Here is a 13,462-nt window from a genome sequence, read left to right as displayed (position 1 = left end):
CGATCTGACGAGAGCAGGCGCGTTCAGCTTAGGATGGCCATCGACAGCTTCACACCTTGTATACTGTGGATTTAAGCATCAATAAATTATTTTTGGAATCGGAGCAGAAGGCAGCAATAGAGCAAAATGTCAACGGCACCTGGGATTCCCAGCCAGTCTCCCATGCCAGTACTTACCGGGCCCTAAGCTGGGGAGAAGTCTGCGATCTGACGAGAGCAGGCGCGTTCAGCTTAGGATGGCCGTTGACATCTTCATGCCTTGTATACTGTGGATTTAAGCATCAATACATTTTTTTTTTAATCGGAGAGGAAGGCGGCAACAGATCAAAATGTCAATAGCACCTTGGATTGCCAGCCAGTCTCCCATGCCCGTACTTGCCGGGCAGCAGTCTGCGATCTGACAAGAACAGGCGCATTCAGCTTAGGATAGCCGTAGACGGCTTCACACCCTGTATATTGTGGATTTTAGCATCAATAAATCCTTTTCGGAATCGGAGCGGAAGGCGGCAACAGATTAAAATGTCAACTGCACCCGGGATTCCCAGCCAGTCTCCCATGCTGGTACTTACCAGGCCCTAAGCTGGGTAGCAGTCTGCGATCTGATGAGAGCAGGCGCATTCAGCTTAGGATGGCCGTTGACAGCTTCACACTTTGTATACTGTGCATTTAAGCATCAATAAATCCTTTTCGGAATCGGAACGGAAGGCGGCAACAGAGCAAAATGTGAACGGCAGCCGGGATTCCCAGCCAGTGTCCCATGCCGGTACTTACCGGGCCCTAAGATCTGTACCAGTCTGCGATCTGACAAGAGCAGGCGCGTTAAGCTTAGGATGGCCGTCGACAGCTTCACACCTTGTATACTGTGGATTTAAGCATCAATAAATTATTTTCGGAATCGGAGCGGAAGGCAGCAATAGAGCAAAATGTCAACGGCACCTGGGATTCCCAGCCAGTCTCCCATGCCAGTACTTACCGGGCCCTAAGCTGGGTAGCAGTCTGCAATCTGACGAGAGCAGGCGCGTTCAGCTTAGGATGGCCGTTGACATCTTCACGCCTTGTATACTGTGGATTTAAGCATCAATAAAAAAAATGTTTAATCGGAGAGGAAGGCGGCAACAGATCAAAATGTCAATAGCACCTTGGATTGCAAGCCAGTCTCCCATGCCCGTACTTGCCGGGCAGCAGTCTGCGATCTGACAAGAACAGGCGCATTCAGCTTAGGATGGCCATTGACAGCTTCGTTATTATTATACTGTGCATTTAAGCATCAATAAATCCTTTTCCGAATCGGAGCGGAAGGCGGCAACAGATTAAAATGTCAACTGCACCCGGGATTCCCAGCCAGTCTCCCATGCTGGTACTTAACAGGCCCTAAGCTGGGTAGCAGTCTGCGATCTGACGAGAGCAGGCACGTTCAGCTTAGGATGGCCATTGACAGCTTTATGCTTTTTATACTGTGCATTTAAGCATCAATAAATCCTTTTCGGAATCGGAACGGAAGGCGGCAACAGAGCAAAATGCCAACTGCACCCGGGATTCCCAGCCAGTCTCCCATGCCGGTACTTACTGGGCCCTAAGCTGGGTAGCAGTCTGCGATCTGACGAGAGCAGGCGCGTTGAGCTTAGGATGGCCGTTGACATCTTCACGCCTTGTATATTGTGGATTTAAGCATCAATAAATATTTTTATTAATCGGAGAGGAAGGCGGCAACAGAGCAAAATGGCAATGGCACCTTGGATTGCCAGCCAGTCTCCCATGCCGGTATCTGCCGGGCAGCAGTCTGCGATCTGAGGAGAGCAGGCACGTTCAGGCTTAGGATGGCCGTTGACAGCTTCACACCCTGTACATTGTGGATTTAAGCATCAATAAATCCTTTTCCGAATCGGACCGGAAGGCGGCAACAGATTAAAATGTCAACTGCACCCGGGATTCCCAGCCAGTCTACCATGCTGGTACTTACCAGGCCCTAAGCTGGGTAGCAGTCTGCGATCTGACGAGAGCAGGCGCGTTCAGCTTAGGATGGCCGTTGACAGCTTCTCACTTTGTAAACTGTGGATTTAAGCATCAATAAATAATTTTCGGAATCGGAGCAAAATGTCAACTGCACTCGGGATTCCCAGCCAGTCTCCCATGCTGGTACTTACCAGGCCCGAAGCTGGGTAGCAGTCTGCGATCTGACGAGAACAGGCGCATTCAGCTTAGGATGGCCGTAGACATCTTCACACCCTGTATACTGTGGATTTAAGCATCAATAAATCCTTTTCGGAATCGGAGCATAAGGCGGCAACAGGGCCAAATGTCAACGACACCTGGGATTCCCAGCCAGTCTCCCATGCTGGTACTTACCAGGCCCTAAGCTGCGTAGCAGTCTGCGATCTGACGAGAGCAGGCGCGCTCAGCTTAGGATGGCCGTTGACAGCTTCTCGCCCTTTATACTGTGCATTTAAGCATCAATAAATCCTTTTCGGAATCGGAACGGAAGGCGGCAACAGAGCAAAATGTCAACGGCAGCCGGGATTCCCAGCCAGTCTCCCATGCCAGTACTTACCGGGCCCTAAGATCTGTACCAGTCTGCGATCTGACGAGAGCAGGCGCGTTAAGCTTAGGATGGCCGTCGACAGCTTCACACCTTGTATACTGTGGATTTAAGCATCAATAAATTATTTTCGGAATCGGAGCGGAAGGCAGCAATAGAGCAAAATGTCAACGGCACCCGGGATTCCCAGCCAGTCTCCCATGCCATTACTTACCGGGCCCTAAGCTGGATAGCAGTTTGCGATCTGACGAGAGCAGGCGCGTTCAGCTTAGGATGGCCATTGACAGCTTCATGCTTTTTATACTGTGTATTTAAGCATCAATAAATCCTTTTCGGAATCGGAACAGAAGGCGGCAACAGAGCAAAATGTCAACTGCACCCGGGATTCCCAGCCAGTCTCCAATACCGGTACTTACTGGGCCCTAAGCTGCGTAGCAGTCTGCGATCTGACGAGAGCAGGCGCGTTCAGCTTAGGATGGCCGTTGACATCTTCACGCCTTGTATACTGTGGATTTAAGCATCAATAAATATTTTTTTTAATCGGAGAGGAAGGCAGCAACAGAGCAAAATGTCAATAGCACCTTGGATTGCCAGCCAGTCTCCCATGCCCGTACTTGCCGGGCAGCAGTCTGCGATCTGACAAGAACAGGCACATTCAGCTTAGGATAGCCGTAGACGGCTTCACACCCTGTATATTGTGGATTTAAGCATCAATAAATCCTTTTCGGAATCGGAGCAAAATGTCTACAGAGCTACAGAGCAAAATGTCAACAACACCTGAGATTCCCAGCCAGTCTCCCACGCTGGTACTTACCGGGCCCTAAGCTGGGTAGCAGTCTGCGATCTGACGAGAGCAGGCGCGTTCAGCTTAGGATGGCCGTTGACAGCTTCACGCCCTTTATACTGTGCATTTAAGCATCAATAAATCCTTTTCCGAATCGGACCGGAAGGCGGCAACAGATTAAAATGTCAACTGCACCCGGGATTCCCAGCCAGTCTCCCATGCTGATACTTACCAGGCCCTAAGCTGGGTAGCAGTCCGCGATCTGACGAGAGCAGGCGCGTTCAGCTTAGGATGGCCGTTGACAGCATCACACTTTGTATACTGTGCATTTAAGCATCAATAAATCCTTTTCGGAATCGGAACGGAAGGCGGCAACAGATTAAAATGTCAACTGCACCCGGGATTCCCAGCCAGTCTCCCATGCCAGTACTTACCGGGCCCTAAGCTGTGTAGCAGTCTGCTATCTGACGAGAGCAGGCGCGTTCAGCTTAGGATGGCCATTGACAGCTTTATGCTTTTTATACTGTGCATTTAAGCATCAATAAATCCTTTTCGGAATCGGAACAGAAGGCGGCAACAGAGCAAAATGTCAACTGCACCCGGGATTCCCAGCCAGTCTCCCATACCGGTACTTACTGGGCCGTAAGCTGGGTAGCAGTCTGCGATCTGACGAGAGCAGGCGCGTTCAGCTTAGGATGGCCATTGACATCTTCACGCCTTGTATATTGTGGATTTAAGCATCAATAAATATTTTTATTAATCGGAGAGGAAGGCGGCAACAGAGCAAAATGGCAATGGCACCTTGGATTGCCAGCCAGTCTTCCATGCCGGTATCTGCCGGGCAGCAGTCTGCGATCTGAGGAGAGCAGGCACGTTCAGGCTTAGGATGGCCGTTGACAGCTTCACACCCTGTATATTGTGGATTTAAGCATCAATAAATCCTTTTCCGAATCGGAGCGGAAGGCGGCAACAGATTAAAATGTCAACTGCACCCGGGATTCCCAGCCAGTCTCCCATGCTGGTACTTACCAGGCCCTAAGCTGGGTAGCAGTCTGCGATCTGACGAGAGCAGGCGCGTTCAGCTTAGGATGGCCGTTGACAGCTTCACACTTTGTAAACTGTGGATTTAAGCATCAATAAATAATTTTCGGAATCGGAGCAAAATGTCAACTGCACTCGGGATTCCCAGCCAGTCTCCCATGCTGGTACTTACCAGGCCCGAAGCTGGGTAGCAGTCTGCGATCTGACGAGAACAGGCGCATTCAGCTTAGGATGGCCGTAGACATCTTCACACCCTGTATACTGTGGATTTAAGCATCAATAAATCCTTTTCGGAATCGGAGCGTAAGGCGGCAACAGATTAAAATGTCAACTGCACTCGGGATTCCCAGCCAGTCTCCCATGCTGGTACTTACCGGGCCCTAAGCTGGGTAGCAGTCTGCGATCTGACGAGAGCAGGCGCGTTCAGCTTAGGTTGGCCGTTGACATCTTCTTGTCCTTTATACTGTGCATTTAAGCATCAATAAATCCTTTTCGGAATCGGAACGGAAGGCGGCAACAGAGCAAAATGTCAACGGCAGCCGTTATTCCCAGCCAGTGTCCCATGCCGGTACTTACCGGGCCCTAAGATCTGTACCAGTCTGCGATCTAACGAGGGCAGGCGCGTTAAGCTTAGGATGTCCGTCGACAGCTTCACATCTTGTATACTGTGGATTTAAGCATCAATAAATTATTTTCGGAATCGGAGCGGAAGGCAGCAATAGAGCAAAATGTCAACGGCACCCGGGATTCCCAGCCAGTCTCCCATGCCAGTACTTACCGGGCCCTAAGCTGGGTAGCAGTCTGCGATCTGACGAGAGCAGGGGCGTTCAGCTTAGGATGGCGGTTGACATCTTCATGCCTTGTATACTGTAGATTTAAGCATCAATAAAAAAAAATTTTAATCGGAGAGGAAGGCGGCAACAGATCAAAATGTCAATAGCACCTTGGATTGCCAGCCAGTCTCCCATGCCCGTACTTGCCGGGCAGCAGTCTGCGATCTGACAAGAACAGGCACATTCAGCTTAGGATAGCCGTAGACGGCTTCACACCCTGTATATTGTGGATTTAAGCTTCAATAAATCCTTTTCCGAATCGGAGCAAAATGTCTACAGAGCTACAGAGCAAAATGTCAACAACACCTGAGATTCCCAGCCAGTCTCCCATGCTGGTACTTACCAGGCCCTAAGCTGGGTAGCAGTCTACGATCTGACGAGTGCAGGCACGTTCAGCTTAGGATGGCCGTTGACAGCTTCACACCTTGTATACTGTGGATTTAAGCATCAATAAATCCTTTTCGGAATCGGAACGGAAGGCGGCAACAGAGCAAAATGTCAACGGCACCCGGGATTCCCAGCCAGTGTCCCATGCCGGTACTTACCGGGCCCTAAGATCTGTACCAGTCTGCGATCTGACGAGAGCAGGCGCGTTAAGCTTAGGATGGCCGTCGACAGCTTCACACCTTGTATACTGTGGATTTAAGCATCAATAAATTCTTTTCGGAATCGGAGCAGAAGGCAGCAATAGAGCAAAATGTCAACGGCACCTGGGATTCCCAGCCAGTCTCCCATGCCAGTACTTACCGGGTCCTAAGCTGGGTAGCAGTTTGCAATCTGACGAGAGCAGGCGCGTTCAGCTTAGGTTGGCCATTGACAGCTTCATGCTTTTTATACTGCGCATTTAAGCATCAATAAATCCTTTTCGGAATCGGAACGGAAGGCGGCAACAGAGCAAAATGTCAACTGCACCCGGGATTCCCAGCCAGTCTCCCATGCCGGTACTTACTGGGCCCTAAGCTGGGTAGCAGTCTGCGATCTGACGAGAGCAGGCACGTTCAGCTTAGGATGGCCGTTGACATCTTCACGGCTTGTATATTGTGGATTTAAGCATCAATAAATATTTTTTTTAATCGGAGAGGAAGGCGGCAACAGAGCAAAATGTCAATGGCACCTTGGATTGCCAGCCAGTCTCCCATGCCGGTAACTGCCGGGCAGCAGTCTGCGATCTGAGGAGAGCAGGCACGTTCAGGCTTAGGATGGCCGTTGACAGCTTCACACCCTGTATATTGTGGATTTAAGCATCAATAAATCCTTTTCCGAATCGGAGCGGAAGGCGGCAACAGAATAAAATGTCAACTGCACCCGGGATTCCCAGCCAGTGTCCCATGCCGGTACTTACTGGGCCCTAAGATCTGTACCAGTCTGCGATCTGACGAGAGCAGGCGCGTTAAGCTTAGGATGGCCTTCGACAGCTTCACACCTTGTATACTGTGGATTTAAGCATCAATAAATTATTTTCGGAATCGGAGCGGAAGGCAGCAATAGAGCAAAATGTCAACGGCAACCAGGATTCCCAGCCAGTCTCCCATGCAAGTACTTACCGGGCCCTAAGCTGGGTAGCAGTCTGCGATCTGACGAGAGCAGGCGCGTTCAGCTTAGGATGGCCATCGACAGCTTCATGATTTTTATACTGTGCATTTAGGCATCAATAAATCCTTTTCGGAATCGGAACGGAAGGCGGCAACAGAGCAAAATGTCAACTGCACCCGGGATTCCCAGCCAGTTTCCCATGCCGGTACTTACTAGGCCCTAAGCTGGGTAGCGGTCTGCGATCTGACGAGAGCAGGCCCGTTCAGCTTAGGATGGCCGTTGACATCTTCTCACCTTGTATATTGTGGATTTAAGCATCAATAAATATTTTTATTAATCGGAGAGGAAGGCGGCAACAGAGCAAAATGTCAACGGCACCTTGTATTGCCAGCCAGTCTCCCATGCCGGTAACTGCCAGGCAGCAGTCTGTGATCTGAGGAGAGCAGGCACGTTCAGGCTTAGGATGGCCGTCGACAGCTTCACACCCTGTACATTGTGGATTTAAGCATCAATAAATCCTTTTCCGAATCGGAGCGGAAGGCGGCAACAGATTAAAATGTCAACTGCACCCGGGATTCCCAGCCAGTCTCCCATGCAGGTACTTACCAGGCCCTAAGCTGGGTAGCAGTCTGCGATCTGTCGAGAGCAGGCGCGTTCAGCTTAGGATGGCCGTTGACAGCTTCACACTTTGTATACTGCGGATTTAAGCATCAATAAATAATTTTCGGAATCGGAGCAGAAACAGAGCAAAATGTCAACTGCACCCGGGATTCCCAGCCAGTCTCCCATGCTGGTACTTATCAGGCCCGAAGCTGGGTAGCAGTCTGCGATCTGACGAGAACAGGCGCATTCAGCTTAGGATGGCCATAGACATGTTCACACCCTGTATACTGTGGATTTAAGCATCAATAAATCATTTTCGGAATCGGAGCGTAAGGCGGCAATAGAGCAAAATGTCAACGACACCTGGGATTCCCAGCCAGTCTCCCATGCTGGTACTTACTGGGCCCTCAGCTGATTAGCAGTCTGCGATCTGACGAGAGCAGGCACGTTCAGCTTAGGATGGCCGTTGACAGCTTCTCGCCCTTTATACTGTGCATTTAAGCATCAATAAATCCTTTTCGGAATCGGATACGGAAACGGAAGGCGGCAACAGAGCAAAATGTCAACGGCAGCCGGGATTCCCAGCCAGTGTCCCATGCCGGTACTTACCGGGCCCTAAGATCTGTACCAGTCTGCGATCTGACAAGAGCAGGCGCGTTAAGCTTAGGATGGCCGTCGACAGCTTCACACCTTGTATACTGTGGATTTAAGCATCAATAAATTATTTTCGGAATCGGAGCGGAAGGCAGCAATAGAGCAAAATGTCAACGGCACCCGGGATTCCCAGCCAGTCTCCCATGCCAGTACTTACCGAGCCCTAAGCTGGGTAGCAGTCTGCGATCTGACGAGAGCAGGCGCGTTCAGCTTAGGATGGCCATTGACAGCTTCATGCTTTTTATACTGTGCATTTAAGCATCAATAAATCCTTTTCGGAATCGGAGAGGAAGGCGGCAACAGAGCAAAATGTCAATAGCACCTTGGATTGCCAGCCAGTCTCCCTTGCTCGTACTTGCCGGGCAGCAGTCTGCGATCTGACAAGAACAGGCACATTCAGCTTAGGATAGCCGTAGACGGCTTCACACCCTGTATACTGTGGATTTAAGCATCAATAAATCCTTTTCGGAATCGGAGCGGAAGGCGGCTACAGAGCAAAATGTCAACAACACCTGGGATTCCCAGCCAGTCTCCCATTCTGGTACTTACCGGGCCCTTAGCTGGGTAGCAGTCTGACGAGAGCAGGCGCGTTCAGCTTAGGATGGCCGTTGACATCTTCACGCCTTGTTTATTGTGGATTTAAGCATCAATAAATATTTTTATTAATCGGAGAGGAAGGCGGCAACAGAGCAAAATGGCAATGGCACCTTGGATTGCCAGCCAGTCTCCCATGCCGGTATCTGCCGGGCAGCAGTCTGCGATCTGAAGAGAGCAGGCAGGTTCAGGCTTAGGATGGCCGTTGACAGCTTCACACCCTGTACATTGTGGATTTAAGCATCAATAAATCCTTTTCCGAATCGGACCGGAAGGCGCCAACAGATTAAAATGTCAACTGCACCCGGGATTCCCAGCCAGTCTACCATGCTGGTACTTACCAGGCCCTAAACTGGGTAGCAGTCTGCAATCTGACGAGAGCAGGCGCGTTCAGCTTAGGATGGCCGTTGACAGCTTCACACTTTGTAAACTGTGGATTTAAGCATCAATAAATAATTTTCGGAATCGGAGCAAAATGTCAACTGCACTCGGGATTCCCAGCCAGTCTCCCATGCTGGTACTTACCAGGCCCGAAGCTGGGTAGCAGTCTGCGATCTGACGAGAACAGGCGCATTCAGCTTAGGATGGCCGTAGACATCTTCACACCCTGTATACTGTGGATTTAAGCATCAATAAATCCTTTTCGGAATCGGAGCGTAAGGCGGCAACAGAGCAAAATGTCAACGACACCTGGGATTCCCAGCCAGTCTCCCATGCTGGTACTTACCAGGCCCTAAGCTGGGTAGCAGTCTGCGATCTGACGAGAGCAGGCGCGTTCAGCTTAGGATGGCCGTCGACAGCTTCACACCTTGTATACTGTGGATTTAAGCATCAATAAATTATTTTCAGAATCGGAGCGGAAGGCAGCAATAGAGCAAAATGTCAACTGCAACCGGGATTCCCAGCCAGTCTCCCATGCCAGTACTTACCGGGCCCTAAGCTGGGTAGCAGTTTGCGATCTGACGAGAGCAGGCGCGTTCAGCTTAGGATGGCCATTGACAGCTGCATGCTTTTTATACTGTGCATTTAAGCATCAATAAATCCTTTTCGGAATCGGAGCGGAAGGCGGCTACAGAGCAAAATGTCAACAACACCTGGGATTCCCAGCCAGTCTCCCATGCTGGTACTTACCGGGCCCTAAGCTGGGTAGCAGTCTGCGATCTGACGAGAGCAGGCGCGTTCAGCTTAGGATGGCCGTTGACAGTTTCACGCCCTTTATACTGTGCATTTAAGCATCAATAAATCCTTTTCCAAATCGGAGCGGAAGGCGGCAACAGATTAAAATGTCAACTGCACCCGGGATTCCCAGCCAGTCTCCCATGATGGTACTTACCAGGCCCTAAGCTGGGTAGCAGTCTGCGATCTGACGAGAACAGGCGCGTTCAGCTTAGGATGGCCATTGACAGCTTTATACTTTTTATACTGTGCATTTAAGCATCAATAAATCCTTTTCGGAATCGGAACGGAAGGCGGCAACAGAGCAAAATGTCAACTGCACCCGGGATTCCCAGCCAGTCTCCCATGCCGGTACTTACTGGGCCCTAAGCTGGGTAGCAGTCTGCGATCTGACGAGAGCAGGCACGTTCAGCTTAGGATGGCCGTTGACATCTTCACGCCTTGTATATTGTGGATTTAAGCAACAATAAATATTTTTATTAATCGGAGAGGAAGGCGGCAACAGAGCAAAATGGCAATGGCACCTTGGATTGCCAGCCAGTCTCCCATGCCGGTATCTGCCGGGCAGCAGTCTGCGATCTGAGGAGAGCAGGCACGTTCAGGCTTAGGATGGCCGTTGACAGCTTCACACCCTGTACATTGTGGATTTAAGCATCAATAAATCCTTTTCCGAATCGGACGGGAAGGCGGCAACAGATTAAAATGTCAACTGCACCCGGGATTCCCAGCCAGTCTACCATGCTGGTACTTACCAGGCCCTAAGCTGGGTAGCAGTCTGCAATCTGACGAGAGCAGGCGCGTTCAGCTTAGGATGGCCGTTGACAGCTTCACACTTTGTAAACTGTGGATTTAAGCATCAATAAATAATTTTCGGAATCGGAGCAAAATGTCAACTGCACTCGGGATTCCCAGCCAGTCTCCCATGCTGGAACTTACCAGGCCCGAAGCTGGGTAGCAGTCTGCGATCTGACGAGAACAGGCGCATTCAGCTTAGGATGGCCGTAGACATCTTCACACCCTGTATACTGTGGATTTAAGCATCAATAAATCCTTTTTGGAATCGGAGCGTAAGGCGGCAACAGAGCAAAATGTCAACGACACCTGGGATTCCCAGCCAGTCTCCCATGCTGGTACTTACCGGGCCCTAAGCTGGGTAGCAGTCTGCGATCTGACGAGAGCAGGCGCGTTCAGCTTAGGATGGCCGTTGACAGCTTCTCGCCCTTTATACTGTGCATTTAAGCATCAATAAATTTTTTTCGGAATCGGAACGGAAGGCGGCAACAGAGCAAAATGTCAATGGCAGCCGGGATTTTCAGCCAGTCTCCCATGCCAGTACTTACCGGGCCCTAAGCTGGGTAGCAGTCTGCGATCTGACGAGAGCAGGCGCGTTCAGCTTAGGATGGCCATCGACAGCTTCACACCTTGTATACTGTGGATTTAAGCATCAATAAATTATTTTTGGAATCGGAGCAGAAGGCAGCAATAGAGCAAAGTGTCAACGGCACCTGGGATTCCCAGCCAGTCTCCCATGCCAGTACTTACCGGGCCCTAAGCTGGGGAGCAGTCTGCGATCTGACGAGAGCAGGCGCGTTCAGCTTAGGATGGCCGTTGACATCTTCACGCCTTGTATACTGTGGATTTAAGCATCAATAAATTTTTTTTTTTAATCGGAGAGGAAGGCGGCAACAGATCAAAATGTCAATAGCACCTTGGATTGACAGCCAGTCTCCCATGCCCGTACTTGCCGGGCAGCAGTCTGCGATCTGACAAGAACAGGCGCATTCAGCTTAGGATGGCCATTGACAGCTTCGTTATTATTATACTGTGCATTTAAGTATCAATAAATCCTTTTCCGAATCGGAGCGGAAGGCGGCAACAGATTAAAATGTCAACTGCACCCGGGATTCCCAGCCAGTCTCCCATGCTGGTACTTACCAGGCCCTAAGCTGGGTAGCAGTCTGCGATCTGACGAGAGCAGGCGCGTTCAGCTTAGGATGGCCATTGACAGCTTTATGCTTTTTATACTGTGCATTTAAGCATCAATAAATCCTTTTCGGAATCGGAACGGAAGGCGGCAACAGAGCAAAATGTCAACTGCACCCGGGATTCCCAGCCAGTCTCCCATGCCGGTACTTACTGGGCCCTAAGCTGGGTAGCAGTCTGCGATCTGACGAGAGCAGGCGCGTTCAGCTTAGGATGGCCGTTGACATCTTCCCGCCTTGTATATTGTGGATTTAAGCATCAATAAATATTTTTATTAATCGGAGAGGAAGGCGGCAACAGAGCAAAATGGCAATGGCACCTTGGATTGCCAGCCAGTCTCCCATGCCGGTATCTGCCGGGCAGCAGTCTGCGATCTGAGGAGAGCAGGCACGTTCAGGCTTAGGATGGCCGTTGACAGCTTCACACCCTGTACATTGTGGATTTAAGCATCAATAAATCCTTTTCCGAATCGGACCGGAAGGCGGCAACAGATTAAAATGTCAACTGCACCCGGGATTCCCAGCCAGTCTACCATGCTGGTACTTACCAGGCCCTAAGCTGGGTAGCAGTCTGCGATCTGACGAGAGCAGGCGCGTTCAGCTTAGGATGGCCGTTGACAGCTTCACACTTTGTAAACTGTGGATTTAAGCATCAATAAAAAAAATTCGGAATCGGAGCAAAATGTCATCTGCACTCGGGATTCCCAGCCAGTCTCCCATGCTGGTACTTACCAGGCCCGAAGCTGGGTAGCAGTCTGCGATCTGACGAGAACAGGCACATTCAGCTTAGGATGGCCGTAGACATCTTCTCACCCTGTATACTGTGGATTTAAGCATCAATAAATCCTTTTCGGAATCGGAGCGTAAGGCGGCAACAGGGCAAAATGTCAACGACACCTGGGATTCCCAGCCAGTCTCCCATGCTGGTACTTACCAGGCCCTAAGCTGGGTAGCAGTCTGCGATCTGACGAGAGCAGGCGCGTTCAGCTTAGGATGGCCGTTGACAGCTTCATGCCCTTTATACTGTGCATTTAAGCATCAATAAATCCTTTTCGGAATCGGAACGGAAGGCGGCAACAGAGCAAAATGTCAACGGCAGCCGGGATTCCCAGCCAGTCTCCCATGCCAGTACTTACCGGGCCCTAAGATCTGTACCAGTCTGCGATCTGACGAGAGCAGGCGCGTTAAGCTTAGGATGGCCGTCGACAGCTTCACACCTTGTATACTGTGGATTTAAGCATCAATAAATTATTTTCGGAATCGGAGCGGAAGGCAGCAATAGAGCAAAATGTCAACGGCAACCGGGATTCCCAGCCAGTCTCCCATGCCAGTACTTACCGGGCCCTAAGCTGGATAGCAGTTTGCGATCTGACGAGAGCAGGCGCGTTCAGCTTAGGATGGCCATTGACAGCTTCATGCTTTTTATACTGTGTATTTAAGCATCAATAAATCCTTTTCGGAATCAGAACAGAAGGCGGCAACAGAGCAAAATGTCAACTGCACCCGGGATTCCCAGCCAGTCTCCAATACCGGTACTTACTGGGCCCTAAGCTGCGTAGCAGTCTGCGGTCTGACGAGAGCAGGAGCGTTCAGCTTAGGATGGCCGTTGACATCTTCACACCTTGTATACTGTGGATTTAAGCATCAATAAATATTTTTTTTAATCGGAGAGGAAGGCGGCAACAGAGCAAAATGTCAATAGCACCTTGGATTGCCAGCCAGTCTCC

General features: G+C 50.3%; 13 pseudogenes; all 13 read right to left on the bottom strand.

The window, feature by feature from the left end:
• Positions 1–519: 519 nt before the first annotated feature.
• LOC130325914 (5S ribosomal RNA) lies at positions 520–639 on the bottom strand (annotated as a pseudogene).
• Positions 640–923: 284 nt separating this feature from the next.
• On the bottom strand, positions 924–1,043 carry LOC130323103 (5S ribosomal RNA; annotated as a pseudogene).
• Positions 1,044–2,296: 1,253 nt separating this feature from the next.
• Positions 2,297–2,416, bottom strand: LOC130315712 (5S ribosomal RNA; annotated as a pseudogene).
• Positions 2,417–3,300: 884 nt separating this feature from the next.
• Positions 3,301–3,420, bottom strand: LOC130348206 (5S ribosomal RNA; annotated as a pseudogene).
• Positions 3,421–4,299: 879 nt separating this feature from the next.
• LOC130348780 (5S ribosomal RNA) lies at positions 4,300–4,419 on the bottom strand (annotated as a pseudogene).
• Positions 4,420–6,688: 2,269 nt separating this feature from the next.
• Positions 6,689–6,808, bottom strand: LOC130332107 (5S ribosomal RNA; annotated as a pseudogene).
• Positions 6,809–7,680: 872 nt separating this feature from the next.
• LOC130352084 (5S ribosomal RNA) lies at positions 7,681–7,800 on the bottom strand (annotated as a pseudogene).
• A 291-nt stretch (positions 7,801–8,091) lies between these two features.
• On the bottom strand, positions 8,092–8,211 carry LOC130332693 (5S ribosomal RNA; annotated as a pseudogene).
• A 1,044-nt stretch (positions 8,212–9,255) lies between these two features.
• Positions 9,256–9,375, bottom strand: LOC130318955 (5S ribosomal RNA; annotated as a pseudogene).
• A 284-nt stretch (positions 9,376–9,659) lies between these two features.
• On the bottom strand, positions 9,660–9,779 carry LOC130319207 (5S ribosomal RNA; annotated as a pseudogene).
• A 1,063-nt stretch (positions 9,780–10,842) lies between these two features.
• On the bottom strand, positions 10,843–10,962 carry LOC130313005 (5S ribosomal RNA; annotated as a pseudogene).
• Positions 10,963–11,246: 284 nt separating this feature from the next.
• Positions 11,247–11,366, bottom strand: LOC130335113 (5S ribosomal RNA; annotated as a pseudogene).
• Positions 11,367–12,620: 1,254 nt separating this feature from the next.
• Positions 12,621–12,740, bottom strand: LOC130352100 (5S ribosomal RNA; annotated as a pseudogene).
• Positions 12,741–13,462: the final 722 nt, after the last annotated feature.

This window comes from Hyla sarda, chromosome 1 (assembly GCF_029499605.1).
Source record: "Hyla sarda isolate aHylSar1 chromosome 1, aHylSar1.hap1, whole genome shotgun sequence".
Classification (NCBI taxonomy): domain Eukaryota; kingdom Metazoa; phylum Chordata; class Amphibia; order Anura; family Hylidae; genus Hyla; species Hyla sarda.
Note: the sequence above shows the minus strand (reverse complement) of the source record. Positions and strands in the feature narration are given on the sequence as shown.